Consider the following 19,827-nt stretch of genomic DNA (forward strand, 5'->3'; position numbering starts at 1 on the left):
AATGGGAACATTTCTTTGATGGGCATTTTAGAAGTTGAGTTGATGAAGAATAATGACAATTATTATGAATATACAACTTCTTTTATTCTGTGGAGGCGACGTTTCGACGTAGGTTCTAATGTCGTTGTCAAGCCTAAGCTACCAAGCTTGTAGATAGTGGTGATTGCCACGTCTCCATGTAGACGACGTATAACCTGTTTGATGGGCATTTTAGAAGTTGAGTTGATGAAGAATAATGACAATTATTATGGATATACAACTTCTTTTATTCTGTGGAGGCGACGTTTCGACGTAGGTTCTAATGTCGTTGTCAAGCAAGTGATAGAACCTATGTCGAAACGTCGCCTCCACAGAATAAAAGAAGTTGTATATCCATAATAATTGTCATTATTCTTCATAATGGGAACGTTCGACAATGGAAGCAATGAAACTGCATTGATGTATAATATTTATTGATTGGTTGTTCGATCTGCATATTCATAGGATTGAAAGTTTATCAGATCTAATAGAATCGATAACACCGTCAATTATATGAATCACTACATTTATGCCATGCATGCATTCCGTTAGTCTTCTTCGACTAAGACTAAGACAATGTGAAGCGTGCTGTATGGTTGTCTTTATGGATTGGTCTTCAGTAACCCATGCTTGAGGTGACTAACGGGATCGGGTGGTCAGGCTCGCTGACTTGCTTGACACATGTCATCGGTTCCCAATTGCGTACATCGATGCTCATGATGTTGACCACTGGATTGTGTGGTCCAGACTTGATTATGACAGACCGCCGTCATATAGCTGGAATATTGCCGAGTGCGGCGTTAAACAATAAACCAACCTTAGATGCGTGCAAATGCACTATATCTAATCAATCTGACAGACCCGATACATAGCCTCAAGGTCCCCAACTGTTACAAAAGAACGAAAAGAGTTATAAACAAGTATCATATTAATTTGCACTCGTGTTACAAAATACATTGTTATAAAACCTAATGAATGTTCGACATCCGGGCCCCTTGCATCGTGGGAGTTAACTGGTTCAGCCCTGTAATGGAGTATGGCAGGCCTCCGGAAAACACTATTAACAATGCAATAAAGCGATACGTTAATATTAGTTTAAAATAAGTATCATGGGCAGGTTTCTCGTCGGGATAAAAATGGTATTTGGTGGGGTCACATACGCTCAAGATGCAAACATGAAAGGTCAAGAAGTGGGTGCAGGCAGTTACATTTGCCAGTATGTAGTAAATGAACCGGGTGTCAGAGAGAACTATATTGTCACTGTCAGAGTGACACATCACTGACCTTATGTAACATATATTTATGTTCCAGTTCCAGGAAATCTTGCAATGCTTGGTTAACTTTCGTGAGAGATAAGAACAGTGTTTTTCGACGACACAATTTACGAAAGAAGGCTAAGCCAACCGCAATGCAGCTTCCAAATACAGAGTGAGTGAGTGAGTTTAGTTTTACGCCACACTCAGCAATATTCCAGCTACATGGCGGCGGTCTGTAAATAATCGAGTCTGGACCAGACAATCCAGTGATCAACAGCATGAGCATCGATCTACGCAATTGGGAACCGATGACATGTGTCAACCAAGTCAGTGAGCCTGACCACCCGATCCCGTTAGTCGCCTCTTACGACAAGCATGGGTTACTGAAGATCAATATTCTAACCCGGACCTTCACGGGTATCCAAATACAGAGGATTTACCAATCCAAAATGCAAATGCAGAATAACCGCTCTGTCCATCTAGAGAACCCACAGCAGCCGTCATTCAGAATAAACATATCGTTCGTAGTTTCGATATGTTTCGGAAATTGTTTCGCTAATGTCACTGGATTGTCTGGTCAAGATTCGACATGTCCATGAATGGATATTTTCGCCGCATCATAATTGAATTCACTGCCTAACACATAAACAATATCCATATGTTTGGTAGGATACTTCCAAATCTAACAATAATAATAATGATAAGGTCACTTATGTAAGGCCACACGGGCATGCTCGAAGCAAAATGGACATTATTATCCCTGATAACCCATTCTGCTTGTGAGGCGCTAGAAGGTTCTATAGTCACATGACTTATCCCACCGGGTACCCATGTTCTGCTAGGTGAACAGTGGCTATTTGAACAAACTCACTTGCCTAATGTGAGTCATGTGTCACATTGCTTCGTTGTGGAACAGAACTTCCAACATGCCCATGGTTACTGTATCAAGTACCGTTAGGCAACACAAGACAAATACACCCGAGGGCCTCTTGTACGGTTTATTCCACAGAATGTCCCTCAACAAGCAGTAGCCATTACACTTGACCTTGACGTCGTCTTGTCGAGAGAAGACATTAATGTTGGCCGCTCTTCCAGTAATGTCTGTGACACTTGATACTGAAGCCATTTCCAGCCATCGATCTTGGCGCTGTCCATTCGGGCAAGTTCAGTGTTATATCTGGAGGTACATGATCGTCCAGTGGTTGGCGTGTTGCCTCAGTAAGTGAGTGTTAGGTTTACGCCACTTTTAGCAATATTCCAGCAATATCACGGCGGAGGACACCAGAAATGGGCTTCACACATTGTACCCATGTGGGGAATTGAACCCTGGTCATCGGCGTAACGAGCGAACGCTTTAACCACAAGGCTATCCCACCGCCCCTCATAAAACAGTGTTCAATGATGGGTACGTTTACCGAAGAAAGCTACAGGATTGCTTCAGCTTCAGTATCAATGAATACAACTTCCCCCTAGCAATTAATAAAGAGTGCTATGCATTAGTAAATACTGTTTTAGACTTAAAGAATTAGTTTCGACCAAGAAATATCCACGATAACCTTCGCCAAAACTAGCAACCATGGTTCTAAACCAAAACTGTGATATCCGTATCTTGTTTGAAATTACGATCAAATTTGGTGTATTTTGTTCAGCATTTAGAATCACAGAGAGGGGAATGAAGGAATTTTGAAAGGAGGAAGGGAGGGTGCGTACAGATAAGGAACCCTCAGCTTCAGTTTTGAGAGAGGGTACCACCCCCAAAATAGCTATGATTTCCTGTATTTCAATAATACCAAGCTATTAATTGTTTATTCATTTCATTGGAATTCCGAGGATTTGGAGGCGTGGAAACGATCCCCACTACTTCCCACCCCTACTAATCTGCTCCTCCCCGCCACCTTATTCAAGATCCATAACCATCAAAGTGCATATTTTCTGTCAAATACGGCACAGAGTGGAATGCTGACACGTCCAAAACAAACTTTTCTCACCAGGTTTGGTTGGTCGTTTAACGCCGCACTCAGCAATATTCCAGCTATATGGCGGCGGCCTGTAAATAATCGAGTCTGGACCAGATAATCCAGTGATCAACAGCACGGGCCATATAGCTGGAATATTGCTGAGTGCGGCATAAAACTAAACTCACTCACTCACTTATTCATTACATGATTATTCTTTCACAGATTGGTGTTTGCTGTGGGGACGCTGATGATGACTTTCACGGGTGCAGGTAAAGACGTCCATCATTTGTATTGTTGTTGTTGTTGTTGTTGTTGTTGTTGTTGTTGTTGTTGCAGTTAGTAACAATGAAACGTTCGCTCTAAGATTGTAGAACGTGTAAAACCAACGATATGTCAAGTTACTAGTAAACAACTGTGCCTCTACGAATATTGCTTGTTCCAAATGTCTGCGCGTTTATTCGACATGACGAGATAAGGGCGTTGTAGTTCGTCATTTGTCAGTGTATGTACATGTAATTAGCTTGTACGTATAGCTAAGTGATTCGGCACCTCCCAGGGGTGTACATTGGTGATAAGTACGCATACAGCCATAATCATCCAGCAGAGTGAGTGAGTGAGTGAGTTTAGTTTTACGCTGCTTTCAGCAATATTCCAGCAATATCACAGCGGGAACACCAGAAATGGGCTTCACACATTGTACCCATGTGGGGAATCGAACCCTGGTCTTCGGCGTGACGAGCGAACGCTTTAACCACTGGACTACCACACCGCCCTCTAGCTGAGAAGAAAGCAATCTGCTACTGCGCTCTAACATAACGTATTCTCGTATCAGTGTGGCTTTGACTATGTCCTATTCGACGTTGCATTTTAAGTTACTTATTCAATATGCTGTTTAATACGAATTGTTGGTTCGAAATGAGTTCCAAATTCACACCCAAGTTGAACCAGAAATTGGCTCGCGGAGAACTAAATTGTATTCAATACATGACCTCATACCATCAATGAAAAGTCCATAGAAATATTCAAACACACTGTTTCAGATGGACAATCAAAATCGTGGCAATACGTGACAGCAAAAATGAGTTAACAGGCTCTCGAATTAATGTAAATTCATCCATGAATGTTTCAATATTGTTGGTGTTGACTGTCTTGAAAGCGGCCTGTCTACGAGCCATAAAGCGCTCGTAGCGTTACGACCTGTCGTAATGCTATACTTTATCGTGGGCTTGCGAATGGCGTAGTGTTACGACCTGTCGTAATGCTATACTTTATCGTGGGCTTGCGAATGGCGTAGCGTTACGACCTGTCGTAATGCTATACTTTATCGTGGGCTTGCGAATGGCGTAGCGTTACGAACGATTTGTGGATATGGTCCAGAATAGCACAGGGAACTGATAGAAATTCTGTGTTTCAAAATGGGTATTCAGACTGCTCTTGGCATGTTTGTCTTTTGTTTAACGCCTCACTAAGCAATCTGACCCGTGAAGATCCGGGGTAGAATAGATCTTCAGCAACCCATGCTTGCAATAAAAGGCGACTCGCTTGTCGTAAGAGGCGACTAACGGGATCGGGTGGTCAGGCTCGCTAACCTGGTTGACACATGTCATCAGTTACAATTGCGCAGATCGATGCTCATGCTGTTGATCACTGGATTGTCTGGTCCAGACTCGATTATTTACCGACCGCCGCCATATAGCTGGAATATTGCTGAGTGCGGCGTAAAACTAAACTCACTCACTCACTATGCAATGTTCCAACTATATGGCGGCGGTCTGTACATACTCGGGTCTTGACCAGACAATCCAATGATCAACAGCATCATCATTTAACCTTAGTGGCATACGATGAGATGCATCAATTAAGTCAGCACCCTATCTTGACAGTCGCCTCTTACAACAGGAATGAGTTGTTGAAACCCAATACTAACTTAAAAGGTGTGCAAGTAGATTAGAATTACATCAGGTTGACAAGACCTCGAATCGCACTCTTGCCGTTCTTATGGTACAACCTGCCTTCTACACAACCTGTTCAATCCAGAACCTCAAGAACTGTCAAGTCGCTGCTCCCTACAGCGGTTAAAGCTATGATAGCATTATAAAATTTATATATATTTTGAACTAGTAGTCAAATTTGTATGATCTTATTGACAATTACTGCAGATGGACAGACACTACCACCACATAACATATATTTACCATTCCTTCCTACTCCTTCCAGCCTTCCCCTGGCTAATCGTCCCCGCAATGAGTCTGACCGGTGTCGCCGGCACCGCCGTCCTCCTCACCAACCTCCAGATCGCGAACTTATTCGGCCGGCGGAGGCACACAGTCGTGTCAGCATACGCCGGTGCTTCGGTCTCCAGTGCCCTCATCACATTTCTGATGAAGGTAGGTATCACTCCGCCACATTCATTACAGTTGAGTGAGTGAGTGAGTGACAGGTTCGCTGACTTAGCTGACACGTCATCGTGTTCCAAATTGTGTAGATCGATATTCGTGATGTCAGTCACTGGATTGTCTAATCCAGACTCGATTATTTACAGACAGCCGGCACATAGCTGAAAAATTGCTGAGTACGGCGTTAACAACGAGTCGCCCAAAGCTGCTGGATCCCCGTGAAGGTTCAGCGTTCATGAGCACAACAGACAGGATCGGGTGGTCATGGTTTATGTGGTCATCGTATGCTAATCTTTCATCGATGCTCATGATGTCAATCTCTGGATATCCATCCCAGACTCGATTGTTTACAGAACGCATACATATATCTGGAATATTAAAATTGCTTTGTGTGAAAACGTTAAGTAACGTCAGAAATATTGGTGCTGCTGTTTGCCCTGCAGTCAAGGGGTACCCGGTAGGATACGATGATATGTGAATGTAAAGGTCTTACAGGAAGTAGTAACTAGGAAGTCGCGGTAGCTGAGCGGGTTAGGCGGCTGACTTTGTGTGCTGGCGTATTAGTAGTTGGCGTTTCTTAAGTCAACGTGATATATTCATATTTACATGCCAACAATTTTTATCGTACAAAATGATAAATTTACATGGCTAATTCATGTTGTTTTACGAACTACTTTGCTTATGCTATGACGATGGTAATGAATATGACAAGGGCGTCATAGTTGTGATTAGGGTCATTAATGTGCAGAGCTTGGCGACTGTTTTCACCCCAGTAGTGCTTTGATAATGTATTTATTGTTTTAGTCAAAACCAATTTCGAATATGTTGGACATCTTACATGATAAAATGTTCTTAATAAAATGTAAACATATATTTATTTAAAACACAGTGAGAAAGTAACGAAAAGGTTCAGAGGAATTACGGAATAACAATCCATTCTCATTATCTTATGGGGCGGAGGGGTAGAACCGTGGTTACAGCGTTCGCTCGTCACGCCGAAGATCCGGGTTCGATTTCCCACGTGGGTACAATGCGTGAAGCCCATTTTTGGTGTCCCCCGCCGTGATATTGCTGGAATATTGCTAAAAGCGTTAACCTGAACTCACTCACTTACTTGTTCCACAAACTTAGCGAGTCTTGGTAACATTTCTATGTTATGTTAATGGTTTATGAAAGTTAAATTGCATCATGAAACCAAGTGACCAGAATGTGTAAAATGGCTTCTTTAAGATACTAAGTGTTGGCGGTTGGAACTGAAATAGCACTCTCGTCTCCTTAATATTGATCTGTAGGAAATGGACGCATTTGATGGCATTAGAAGGGATTGCTGTGTAATGGAACAGTACATGTTGGGAAGGGCAGCTGTGGACAACGGTCGCGACGTCCTGCTTCGGCCCGTGTTGTAGTCGTGGCCTAATTGCCGTCACAGACGCCGTATGACGTCAATCGTTACCTTCGAGGACTGTTTCCTCGTTCCATAACATGGGCTTATGCTCCCGTGCGTTGAAGTAGACGTAAGACAGTCGTATGCTTTGTTGTAGACTTACGACGGTCGTATCTTCATGCTTTGTTGTAGACTTACGACAGACGTATCTTCCATGCTTTGTTATAGACTTACGACAGACGTATCTCCCTTGCTTTGTTATAGACTTACGACAGACGTACCTCCCTTGCTTTGTCATAGACTAAGGACAGACGTATCTCCCTTGCTTTGTCATAGACTTACGACAGACGTATCTCCCTTGCTTTGTCATAGACTTACGACAGACGTATCTCCCTTGCTTTGTCATAGACTTACGACAGACGTATCTCCCTTGCTTTGTCATAGACTTACGACAGACGTATCTCCATTGCTTTGTCATAGACTTACGACAGACGTATCTCCCTTGCTTTGTTATAGACTTACGACAGACGTATCTCCCTTGCTTTGTCATAGACTTACGACAGACGTATCTCCCTTGCTTTGTCATAGACTTACGACATCTCCCGCATTGCTTTGTTATAGACGACAGACGTATCTCCCTTGCTTTGTCATAGACTTACGACAGACGTATCTCCCTTTGCTTTGTCATAGACTTACGACAGACGTATCTCCCTTGCTTTGTCATAGACTTACGACAGACGTATCTCCCTTGCTTTGTGCTTATCTCCTTTGCTTTGTCATAGACTTACGACAGACGTATCTCCCTTTGCTTTGTCATAGACTTACGACTTGACGACACTCCCTTGCTTTGTCATAGACTTACGACAGACGTATCTCCCTTGCTTTGTCATAGACTTACGACAGACGTATCTCCCTTGCTTTGTCATAGACTTACGACAGACGTATCTCCCTTGCTTTGTCATAGACTTACGACGGTCGTATCTCCCTTGCTTTGTCATAGACTTACGACAGACGTATCTCCCTTGCTTTGTCATAGACTTACGACAGACGTATCTCCATTGCTTTGTTATAGACTTACGACAGACGTATCTCCCTTGCTTTGTATCTCCCTTGCTTTGTCATAGACTTACGACAGACGTATCTCCCTTGCTTTGTCATATAGACTTACGACAGACGTATCTCCCTTGCTTTGTTATAGACTTACGACAGACGTATCTCCCTTGCTTTGTCATAGACTTACGACAGACGTATCTCCCTTGCTTTGTCATAGACTTACGACAGACGTATCTCCCTTGCTTTGTCATAGACTTACGACAGACGTATCTCCCTTGCTTTGTCATAGACTTACGACAGACGTATCTCCCTTGCTTTGTCATAGACTTACGACAGTCGTTACTTTTATAAACGTACGACTGTTGCAGAATACTAGTTTAACATAGATTTACGACTGTGTTGTAAATACTTAGTATTAGTATAACCAGAGTATCGCATATATTTTTATGCGAAAGTCGAGAAGAAACTGATGAAAAACCTTTTGGCAGGGATTTCCCCACAGGCGTGTTAAGTATTCTAAGATATTGATTTCAAAATCAACAGCATTAAGAGAACTACGTGAGTGTGAAGTATATCTCCTCTTTTATCCTCTGATAACATTTATCTAACAAGGGGGCGAATGTATTTCCAGTCTGACTTTACATTTAAAACATAAAAGTGTAGAGGGACCTTGACAATCCAAAGAAAGGCTGGTCAATAACTCAAGTCTGTCTGGTATAAACTACTGCTTACTACTTGCGTCCTGTGGAATAGTAATGCTGCTTTATCTCTAAAATCATGGTGACTTATAGGATAGGGCCTTTCAAATAAGCTGGGCATAAGTTGTGAACAATTTGTCGACTTTAATGTCTGCTTGGGAGTATCGCCAAATATGTTTTCGCTATACAAACTTTGACGGAAGATCTGATCTATATGGAAGAAGTAATCTCGGGACTTAATTCCCCAGTCTTCCTGCAACGCGTTGCGAGATGGTCAAGCGACGTATGTAAATATGTACGTATGTAAACGTTGACGTACATACCTATCGAGTTCATCCCACAGATGCAAGTCAACAGTGACCCGATCTGTGTGTTGTGTCCCTATGTTGATATCCAGTTCCATGTTGCATGACAGGCCAAAGGTCCATAGACAAACGAGTTACATAGTGTTAAGATATATTTTCAAATTCATGATGAATAAACTGAGTTACTCGGTACTGTTTTGACGTTACCTTACAGGACAGTAAGGAAGAGAGTAATAACACTGACATGAAATAAGGGCCATTGCAGTAAATATTTGTTTCTTAAGTTGTCATATATATTGCAAATAAGCATAAAATGATAATGCTACAGAATGGACAGAATGTTTGGGGGTTTTCATTGTATAAATATTTTAATCGATTGATTTCTAAATCACTGAGGCATTGTTTAAAACGGATACAATATTCCTGTAGCGTAAATTAGCTAAATAATAAATGGTTCAAGCAACGATTTTAACTGACGTTTGAAACCATATCTGGAACTTTCATGTACAGATGAATTGCATTCCCGGTTGAGCATATCAATGGCCCGCATACGAAACTGCCTGATAAAAATATTTACATTGCCAACTGTCTTTCTTAGGCAAACGATGTTCAAACATTCTAATTATTTGACATCACTATTGGGTCAGATACAACGCACAGTGTGAATCTCCATTATCTACGTTAAACTTCATGCTGACACACTGACGTTAAGAAACCTGTCACTGACAAGCAAATGATTTTTTTTCTGTTGTCCAATACTCTTTACAACCCAAATCTCAGACCCATGAAGTAAGAAAGATTGTGTTTGAGAAGCAAATAATTATAATTAAATCTTCTGTGGAATAACACCATGTTTAGGGATGGCAGAGTGAATTTGTAAAATAGGTTTCTTTGCTCTAATCACCAGGTTAATTACAGACTTGGTATTTATACCAAGGTATTAATATTCATTTACAACATTTGCTTATGAAAAAAATATTCTCTAGCGGCCACGTGACCCCAGCAAAATATGACAATGTTTGGTTTATAAAGATTGGCATATAGTAGCCAGTCATCTGAACACGCTGAAAGTGTATCAAGTTAGTTTTGTAGACCAATTACAGTACTAGACATTAGAATCATATCATCAGTAAAAAGTAACATTAGAAAAGTTATGTTTTATCAGGAAAAAGTTGAATGTCATATTTACCAGATTTCATAATGTCAAAATATAACTCGTTTATGAAAAATGGGAAGAGAATTGAACTTAGAACACATCCTTGACGTACGCCAACAAGGCAGTCACAAAATCGCTAACAACACATCCACAACGGACACACGAGTTTACAATGAAATTCATCGATCTTATGCTAACGTACATTTTCCTCTTCAAGACCCAATTGGCCCGTGAAGATCCGGGGTAGAATAGGTCTTCAGCAACCCACGCTTGCTACAAAAAGGCGACTATGCTTGTCGTAAGAGGCGACTAACGGGATCGGGTGGTCAGGCTCGCTGACTTGGTTGACACATGTCATCGGTTCCCAATTGCGCAGATCGATGCTCATGCTTTTGATCACTGGATTGTCTGGTCCAGACTCGATTATTTACCGACCGCCGCCATATAGCTGGAATATTGCTGAGTGCAGCGTAAAACTAAACTCACTCACTCACTCACTCAAGACCCAATTTGTCAAACATTCCCACAGTTTAACTATATCTATACTATTTTGGAATCTAAAAACTCTATGTACAACTTTCGTTTGCTGATGGATAAATATCCCTCAATGACTGCATGCAAGGTTAATATGTAATCAAAAGTTGGGTAGTCCACTCTAAATCCCGCTTGTAAATCAGGGATATAATCTTTCATGGCCACAGTGTTAATCTGTTTTTTGATAACAGACCTAAACCTTTGACCTAGAATACTAGTGAGAGAAACAGCCCTATAACTGTCGTGATTGTTTACATTTCTGTTCTTACATAATGGAATAATGATAAATCGAGCCCCGACAGGCGGAGAAAGACCTGTAGCAAATACTCAATTGAAGCCTTTATCCAGAAAAGGCACGATGTCGGGTAATGAGTAATTAAACATTCCTGATCTTACACAATCAACGCCGGCAGATTTACCAGCTTAGACGACGGCAGCACCAAATGTTTCTCATTGTGTAATAGACGATTCCAACAGAAGCCTGTCAACATCTTTAAGCTCTTTACTTGCATGATATCGTATCGCAAATGCGTAGAACGATGCTCATGATGTTGATCATTGGAGTGTCTGATCAAGATTATCTCCAAAATGAAAACAGACACGCTCTCTCTATATATATTAGACTCTTGAAGACCCGGGTTAGAATTGGTCTTCAGCTACCCATGCTTGTCGGAAGAGCGACTAACGGGATCGGATAGTCAGGCTGACGTGGCCGAATCATGTCATCGTATCCCTACTAAGTAGATCGATGCTCATGATGTTGATCACTGGATTGTCTGGTCAAGACTTGATTATTTACACCATATGACCACCATATAGCCGGAATATTGCTGAGTGCGGCGTTTAATAACAAACCAACCAGCCAACTTGCATAATCATTAGCCCAATCCAGCATCTCAATGTCAACATCTTACACAACATCCTCTTTTGAAAACGGATTATCAACATGACATAACCATACTGTTTGTGATGTAGTTCTTGGAGAAGTCTTTGTAGAGAACGTATAGGTTTCCAAAATAGTTTTGGACTGTGCAGAGGATTATCAAAAAACTTCTGTGTGCCTTCCTGTTTCTGATCCAGCTAGTCAACAAGCTATATTCAGATTGGGATTACCGGAAGCAGGATGATAACGCTGTATTGGTCTGTCAAAGCCAAATCCAGAGGACACTGAATTAAATCTGTAATCCCCTCTTCGTTTCGATATTAGTTAATACAGAATTGTTATGAATCTGCAAGGTCTGCTTCAATGCTGAAGTGTCACGATATGGCTGCAATATTGCCGATATGACGTTAAATAATAACTCACTCACTTCAATGCTGAAGTAAAAACGTTTTCCTCGATGATCCCGTACCAATCTGCTAAAAGCTGGAGTGATGGTCATCCCAATCTACAGTTAGCGTAGTATGGCTACTGGAAGAAGACCTGGGCCCTGTTCCTCAAAGCGATGGTAGCGCTATGACAGTCGTAAGTCTATGTTAAAGTATGGGAGTTACGATCACCCTAGCGCTACGACCGCTTTGAGGAACGGGCCCCTGCTTGATAACTCCGAGAGAGAAAAGGTGGAATCTAATAGGTAACCAATATTTGTATATGTGGTGATTTTATTGAAGACTGGTATCATTATCTGTTTGAATGTCCATTGTACAAACAACAGAGAGTTAACTTCATGTTATCTGGTAAGCGCGTTTGTTCAGGTATTTCAGTTGACCTTAAACTTTCCTAGCAAAAGTGTAGACCTATCAGCACGTGAAAATACAAATGTATTCAAGTTAGTGCAATCGTTCATTAGTGAGACAAAACGATTTGTATAGCATATTGATATTATTTTGTATAAGCTCTATCTCTTTTCCTATACTACTTTGTTGTCCACTATCTGCCATCTTTAGTTGCGAGAATCTAAATTACATATGTACATCCAAGGAGAGGGTATTCTAAGTTGGAGACTTTGTTGCTAATCCTTTTCTCTGTGAATAAAATATGTTTAAATGAAACCAATTTTTTACATTTCAACAAACTCAAATAGATTAACGGATGCAAGAAAGTAATCAACCAGCACCACTATCCCCTATATATGTAAACTCACAATCTTTATCGCCTTATAGCGTTCATTCAAAGAGAAGACATACATAGCTTAAATCCATTTAAGTACGCCCAAGTAGTGTGATGTGACATGCTGCTAAACAGGGGCATTGTCTTCAGTAGTCTTCTTCAATATATACATCATCGTGAACTCATGTTGGTAAAATCAGTTATAAATGTCTCCATTAAAAGCACGATGTCAAGAAGTGTCCTTCCGACGGAACAAAAAATTATATTTTTTATTTTACAAAATGCCGCCGACATCTACGGAAGCGTAGTAGGGCCACGGTGAAATTTCTTTGGGGAGTCATTATCTCCTACGTAGCACTTAATATCTCCTACCTAGGACTAAGTATCTCCTACGTAGGACTTAGTATCACCTACGTAGGACATATTATCTCCTACGTAGGACATACTATCTCCAACGTAGTACTTAGTATTTCCTACGTAGGACTTAGTATCTCCTACGTAGGACATACTATCTCCTACGTAGGACTTAGTATCTCCTACGTAGGACTTAGTATCACATACGTAGGACATATTATCTCCTACGTAGGGCATACTATCTCCTACGTAGTACTTAATATCTCCTACGTAGGACTTAGTATCTCCTACGTAGGACTTAGAATCTCCTACGTAGTACTTAATATATCCTTTTTAAGGATGGTTATTAAGTTGAGAAATGTTTGGCTGTGCAGGACGTTAGATAGTCGAAATGGGAGTCAGTGAATATTCATGACACTAACGCAGTGTTACTATACAGTTTTATTGCAGATTATGATTCATGTGCAACGACCTCTGAAATATCCAACGCATAATAGTAAAGTGTAACAAAGTGCAACATATAACAGTGAACTAACTGCAACCCGTAAGAGTAGAGCAAACTGAACGCTTGGCAGTAAAGTATAACAGTCGGTCCAACACAGTAGTGTGCAACAATTAGTTGAACACTTGACTCTAATAGTGAAGGAAACAGTAGACTCTAATAGTAAATGAAACACATGATAGTAGACGCTAATAGTAAATGAAACTCATAACTGTAGACTCTAATAGTGAATGAAACGAATGACTGTAGACTCTCACAGTGACTGAAACAGTGAAACAGGAGATTTTGTCTGTGTCTGGGGATTTAAGTCGACCGTTTCAGATTAATCTATATAAACGTATATCGATCATCTCCTACAGGAAATATTTAGTACTACGTAGGAGATACTAAGTCCTACGTAGGAGATACTAAGTCCTACGTAGGAGATATTAAGTCCTACGTAGGAGATACTATGTCCTACGTAGGAGATACTAAGTCCTACGTAGGAGATATTAAGTCCTACGTAGGAGATACTAAGTCCTACATAGGAGATACTAAGTCCTTCGTAGGAAATACTATGTCCTACGTAGGAGATATTAAGTCCTACGGAGGAGATATTAAGTCCTACGTAGGAGATACTAAGTCCTACGTATGAGATATTAAGTCCTACGTAGGAGATACTAAGTCCTACGTAGGAGATACTAAGTCCTACGTAGGAGATACTAAGTCCTACGTAGGAGATATTAAGTCCTACGTAGGAGATACTAAGTCCTACGTATAAAATATTATATTTTAAAAAGTCCCTCAAAAATCTAAATGGGCGATCTTTTTCGATTTATCTTCCCTTCAATAATCTGCTTGGAGCGCTGATCCGGACGGTCCAACCTTAAACTGACAGCGCATGTCTTATGCGCGATGGGATCTGTTCTTGATACTAACCACTTAGAGACAGTTAACCAGTACAGCCTTCACTATCGCCGTTAACGTTCACGCTGGTGCATATGGACGGTATATCTTTTCCCTTGACCGATGATATATCAAGTGTGATATCCTGAAATATTTGTTATGTGATTCCATGATACACCGGGGATAGCCATGACTGCTTATATTGCATTAATGAATCGCAAAATGGCCATTCGAAGCGAAGCGGTGGAATCAGTTGATCGAGTTCAGGTCATATTTTGTCATTTTGTTGACTTTTTGCAATCGGTAATTCAAATCTGGCACTAGATGTCTGAATATCACACTTTTAAGCCTGCAGTGTATTTTTTGCATGTGTACTCAAATCTATATCGTATTACGCGGATTAGGCTACATTCATGTAATTCAGTACGGTCGGCAGCTGATATTGTCCACGAAAGGTGAACACATTGTTATGCAACGTGTGAACTTCGTCGTGAATTTTATCTGATATTTTTGTATGATGGTGCGTGTGTACTTTAATATTACATTACACATGCATGACTTTATTCAGTCATTGTACATAAGTATTATCTGTTAAATTTGTAAAAACAATAAATAATTTGCTTACACATATCTATATGGAATTTATGTCATCAAAAACGTATTTGATTTTAAACACATTTTCTGTGTTAATTCCTAACAAACAGACATTCAGCTAAAGTTTTCTTCAGAACCGTTGAATGAAAATCAGAATATAAAGCTACAGCTAGATAGTATATGGTCTGTCACGTGAAATATTTGATGAACATAATGTTACTAAAACAAGAAGATACATATGTCTTTCTATACACATATAATTCTATCATACACATCCTCTTCGGTGGTCAGAGTGATCCGTTGTTTGTTGAGACAAATCTCTGTAAATGAGTACTTACGTTTAGAGGTTGAATGGTGTTAAACTTTTGTAAGAAATGGATCAATGAATTAACATATATACTGACTGCTGGGCATTTTATAAGGGCTAAATCTTTTATTTCAAACTATAATGACTGGTATTTATGCTGCAACCGACCAACTTGATAATAGGTGTATGCGTCAGAAACAGTGTCAGAATTTAGAAAAAAAATGAAATATGTAACGAACTGCTGATGAAAACGTACTATTCATATTTATAATTAAAGGTTACATTCTACACAGATTTGCGATAAAGGTCTTCATGGGGATACAGGTCCGTTGATTGGAGGTGTATCTCCGATTCTTTTTACATTGAGGTCAGTGGTAGTATGAGAACTATTTGTTAAATTTGAATGCGGCAATAGTTGAAGAATTGCCGTTGGAAATAACATAAGGGCTGATATATAAAGTGAGTTTATATTATTTAATATATGCTATGACACCCGAGACTTACAATATCTCGTGTTCTGTCGTAGGAAATGCCGTGACAATATGTGATCGAATTTTCATGGCGTTTTCCCGTTATCTTCTATCGTGTCAAATCGTATTGCGCTTGGAAATTAAACAAACTGTGGACCTGCAACCAGTGAGCTACCAGTGGACGACAGCCTTTGACCGGTTGCCAAAAAACCTACAAAAAGTGATAAATCTCTCCAAAAATAGAGAACGTGCCAGTTTTAAAGAACTGACTTTGTTGTATTCTGCTCTATTAAAAGTTTGTAGCATAATTATTCTGTATAGTTTCCTTATGTTTAATGATACATGAACTGTCTAAAATTGAGAAGAAAAGGATTCTCACAGTAAGAAAAGCCTCTTTTTATGGTCTGGTTACTGTAGCCTAGTGGTTAAGGCGTTCGCTCGTCACCCCGAAGACCCGGGTTCGATTACCCACATGGGTACAATGTCTGAAGCCCATTTCTGGTGTTCCCGCCGTTATATTGATGGAATATTGCTAAAAGCGGCGTCAAACTAAACTCACTCACTCACTCTTACGGAGTAATTGCGACTGGCAGCATTTAGTCTCCGGTATTTTCCCACTTGCAATAAGTCGGCAGACATAAGACAAAATGTTGACTGACTTTTGACCTTTGATGGCCAGTACCATTTCGCATGCATTCTGATCTTATAACAATTGCTCTTTCAATCTTCAAATATTTAAATGTCACATACAACTTTGCAGATTCTGATACCTTTCGGTATGGACTTACCGAAACAAATCATCAAAAATGCAAATTCAACTTAAAAAGTTGAAAAATAACGCGATAAAAAACCGCGCGAAATCGTAGTTCAAACGATTCACTAATTTTCCCCCAGCGCTTGGGGGAATTCAAGTGGTTTCAACAGCTGGGCTGCGCTCATAGCACATGCGCAGTGAAATAGGTTCGCGCAACTTGGAAGAGGGTTGTCCGGTGAATCCTAGGAGAAGGCTTTGGTGTGAGCTATTTTTCTAATGTTTTGTTGATATTTCACAGGCGCGAGCTTTTTATATGTTATTACAGTAGATTACCGATTTAACTGTTTATATAATTTCATTTGTCTATTTCGCCACACGTTCTTCTTACCTAGTCACTTTCTCAGTTCGATACTTAAAGGCAATGTCATTATTTAGCATTGACAGAATTATAATTTTGTTTATATGTTTTTTCATAACCAGCAATGTATATTATATGTCATGAATAAGTGATAATTGTGTTTTAATTATGTTTTATTTTTTTGTTGCATGTGACCTTTAAACTAGTTATCGAACACGGGACTAACAAGTTTCAGTAGAAAAGTATTGCATTTGTTTTGAATGTTTCACGAATCAACAAATTCAATATTCTCAATATCTCCTTGGGTGGTGGGTTAGCCTAGTGGGTAGAGCGTTTGCTCGTCACGCTAAAGACCGGGGTTCTATGTCCCACATGGGTACAATGTGTGAAGCCCATTCCTGGTATTCCCCGCCGTGATATTGCAGGTATTTGCACCATACGCACCATACGCACTCACTCATTTTCACCTACGTAGTTCATTTATAAGGGACAGTGTAGCATGTCCTTCGCTGTTTGTTTAGCAGTGGAGAGAACTAAGATCTGATGTAACTGAGGCCGACATAAAATACTAACGGGTCGACTTGACCACCTGAGTCTGGCCCCGGGGTCTGACGCTGTAGCCAATTAAATATGGCGAAGTTAGACGTCGTCTGTAGGAGGTTCATGTAGTCATTTGATCTGATGCCAATCGGAGACTACATTAACAGTTATTTTATGTTCGCGACTGTCGCCACTGTGTGTTCTATCAATATATCTTGTCAAACGTTATTTAAGACGATAATGCATTAGGAGTAATCACGTGACCCCCTTCCGGAAACCATGTCTTTTGTTACATATGTACCTGAAATACAGTTCGCTCTGACCCCACGTAGTGTAATGCAGTATAGTTTTGTAGCAGTGACATTTTCACGTATTTTATACATTGTAGTTTGCTTTATTTAAAAGTCAATAAAAAGTTATACAAAAACATTTCCTTTTTTGTGTTATACAGTTTTGTGGGTAATAGTATTCATGGTATTCTCTTTGCCTGTTGTCTGGCTAGGCCAGGTTGATGAATATGCATATCACGTGCATGTCATGTTTGTGGGAATCTTTGTGATAATATTGAGGAGTTTGATTGGCTGATTGGATCATCTGTTTCAATACGATGATACTTCGTGGTGTCTTGTGGTTGTCATTGCGTTCTGAGTGCTGTTACATATTGCCCCTTCGGGCTCAGGGAACATAAACAAATATAGAAGGTACATCAGCCCCTGTCACCCACGTGACCAGAGAACAACTTATATTGTTTACCCATGATATTTGTTTAGACCAGCCTCATTCCCAGTGAGTATTATTGTTCTCTGAGAAGAATGAGAGCTAAAGTTGCTTTGGGAGCCCGGGCCTTGACTTACTTAAATCTCTTAAGTTTTTTGAACTAAACCAAACTTCCTCAGGCCATCAGAATACGCATTATGTCCAAGAAATATAAGGTATTGCCAGGAAAACTACCATGATCCTTGTTGTATTCCCCCTCCTCAGTCAGCTGCAGCCGCCATATAGCTGGAATATTGCTGAGTGCGGCGTAAAACTAAACTCACTCACTCACTCACTCATTCAGCTGCATAACATACAGCTGCCGCCAACTAGCGTAAAAGGTCAACGTCAGAGAATATCACGTCTCAAGTATTCCACGGATCACGTTTGGCGTGAAAAGGAAAAAAAATCGGTGAAAATTATAGTAATGGATGTCTGAACATCAGTGAAGGAAAATATCAAATGCACATTTCCGATCAGACTGTATTTGCGTCGGAAATAACGCGGCTATTTCACGTCAAATTCCATCCAGAGGGACAGTTTTTGTTGAGCAAAAGTATTCTGAAAAACAGCGTCTCCGTTCAACATTTTAGCGTTGTTCATTCATTCATTCATTCATTCATTCATTCATTCATTCATTCATTCATTCATTCATTCATTCATTCATTCATTTATTTATTTATTTATTTATTTATTTATTTATTTATATATCTAACCAACCATCATACATTCATTCATTCAGTCAGTCAGTCAGTCAGTCAGTCAGTCAGTCAGTCAGTCAGTCAGTCAGTCAGTCAGTCAGTCAGTTAGTTAGTTTGTTTTCTTACTTAGTTCGTTTGTTACTTAGTTATATACTTAGTTACTTTTTAAGGCACCTTTCGAAAATATGATGTTTTCGAATAATATGCAGCAACAAGTACAACGACCTTGACATTACTGAACACACATTTTAGCGTCTTATCAAAAGCAGATTAAACACATTTAGAAAGCTTATACATGCACCGAGATAAATAACGTAGTTTTTAATCCCGAGAAAAATGTCCACCGAGTGCAGAAGTGTCAGTAGCTAAATAAACAGTCGAACCGGCTGAAATGTCATCAGATTGTCACGCACAGATCACATGACGAGGGACAAGTAATTGTGCCTGGTCTCCTTAACTGACTTGGGGATTTTTTCAAGAGGGATGTCGCGTGTCTTATTGGTCTCCAAATCCCCCGACTATCGGGATTTCCTCAGTTAAATCGAGATATTTTCTTCTTTCTGCCAACGTTTTGCAGGACATGTTTACAAGTTCTACGGACACCTGGTGTCATCGCTGGGTTTTAGGGATCCATTCATCTATTTCCATCACAATTTTGCTATTAAGCCCCATGGCATAAGTTTTGACGGATATACGACATTGGTTAGCCCCTGTTCTTCACATTTTGAGGGGCGGTGGGGTAGCCTAGTGGTTAAAGCGTTGGCTCGTTACGCCGAAGACCCGGGTTCGAATCCCCAC

At 40.3% G+C, this 19,827-nt stretch overlaps 1 long non-coding RNA gene across 1 annotated transcript; it reads right to left on the bottom strand.

Moving 5' to 3' along the window:
• Nucleotides 1-3,302: 3,302 nt before the first annotated feature.
• Nucleotides 3,303-18,086, bottom strand: LOC124273406. The gene is made up of 3 exons (XR_006897643.1): nucleotides 17,995-18,086; nucleotides 17,482-17,484; nucleotides 3,303-3,321 (listed from the first exon to the last, which is right to left on the bottom strand). It is a non-coding gene; the product is annotated as an uncharacterized LOC124273406 (long non-coding RNA).
• Between the last annotated feature and the right edge of the window lie 1,741 nt (nucleotides 18,087-19,827).

The sequence above is a fragment of the Haliotis rubra genome, unplaced genomic scaffold (assembly GCF_003918875.1).
Source record: "Haliotis rubra isolate DU_JTF1 unplaced genomic scaffold, ASM391887v1 Scf180, whole genome shotgun sequence".
NCBI lineage: Eukaryota > Metazoa > Mollusca > Gastropoda > Lepetellida > Haliotidae > Haliotis > Haliotis rubra.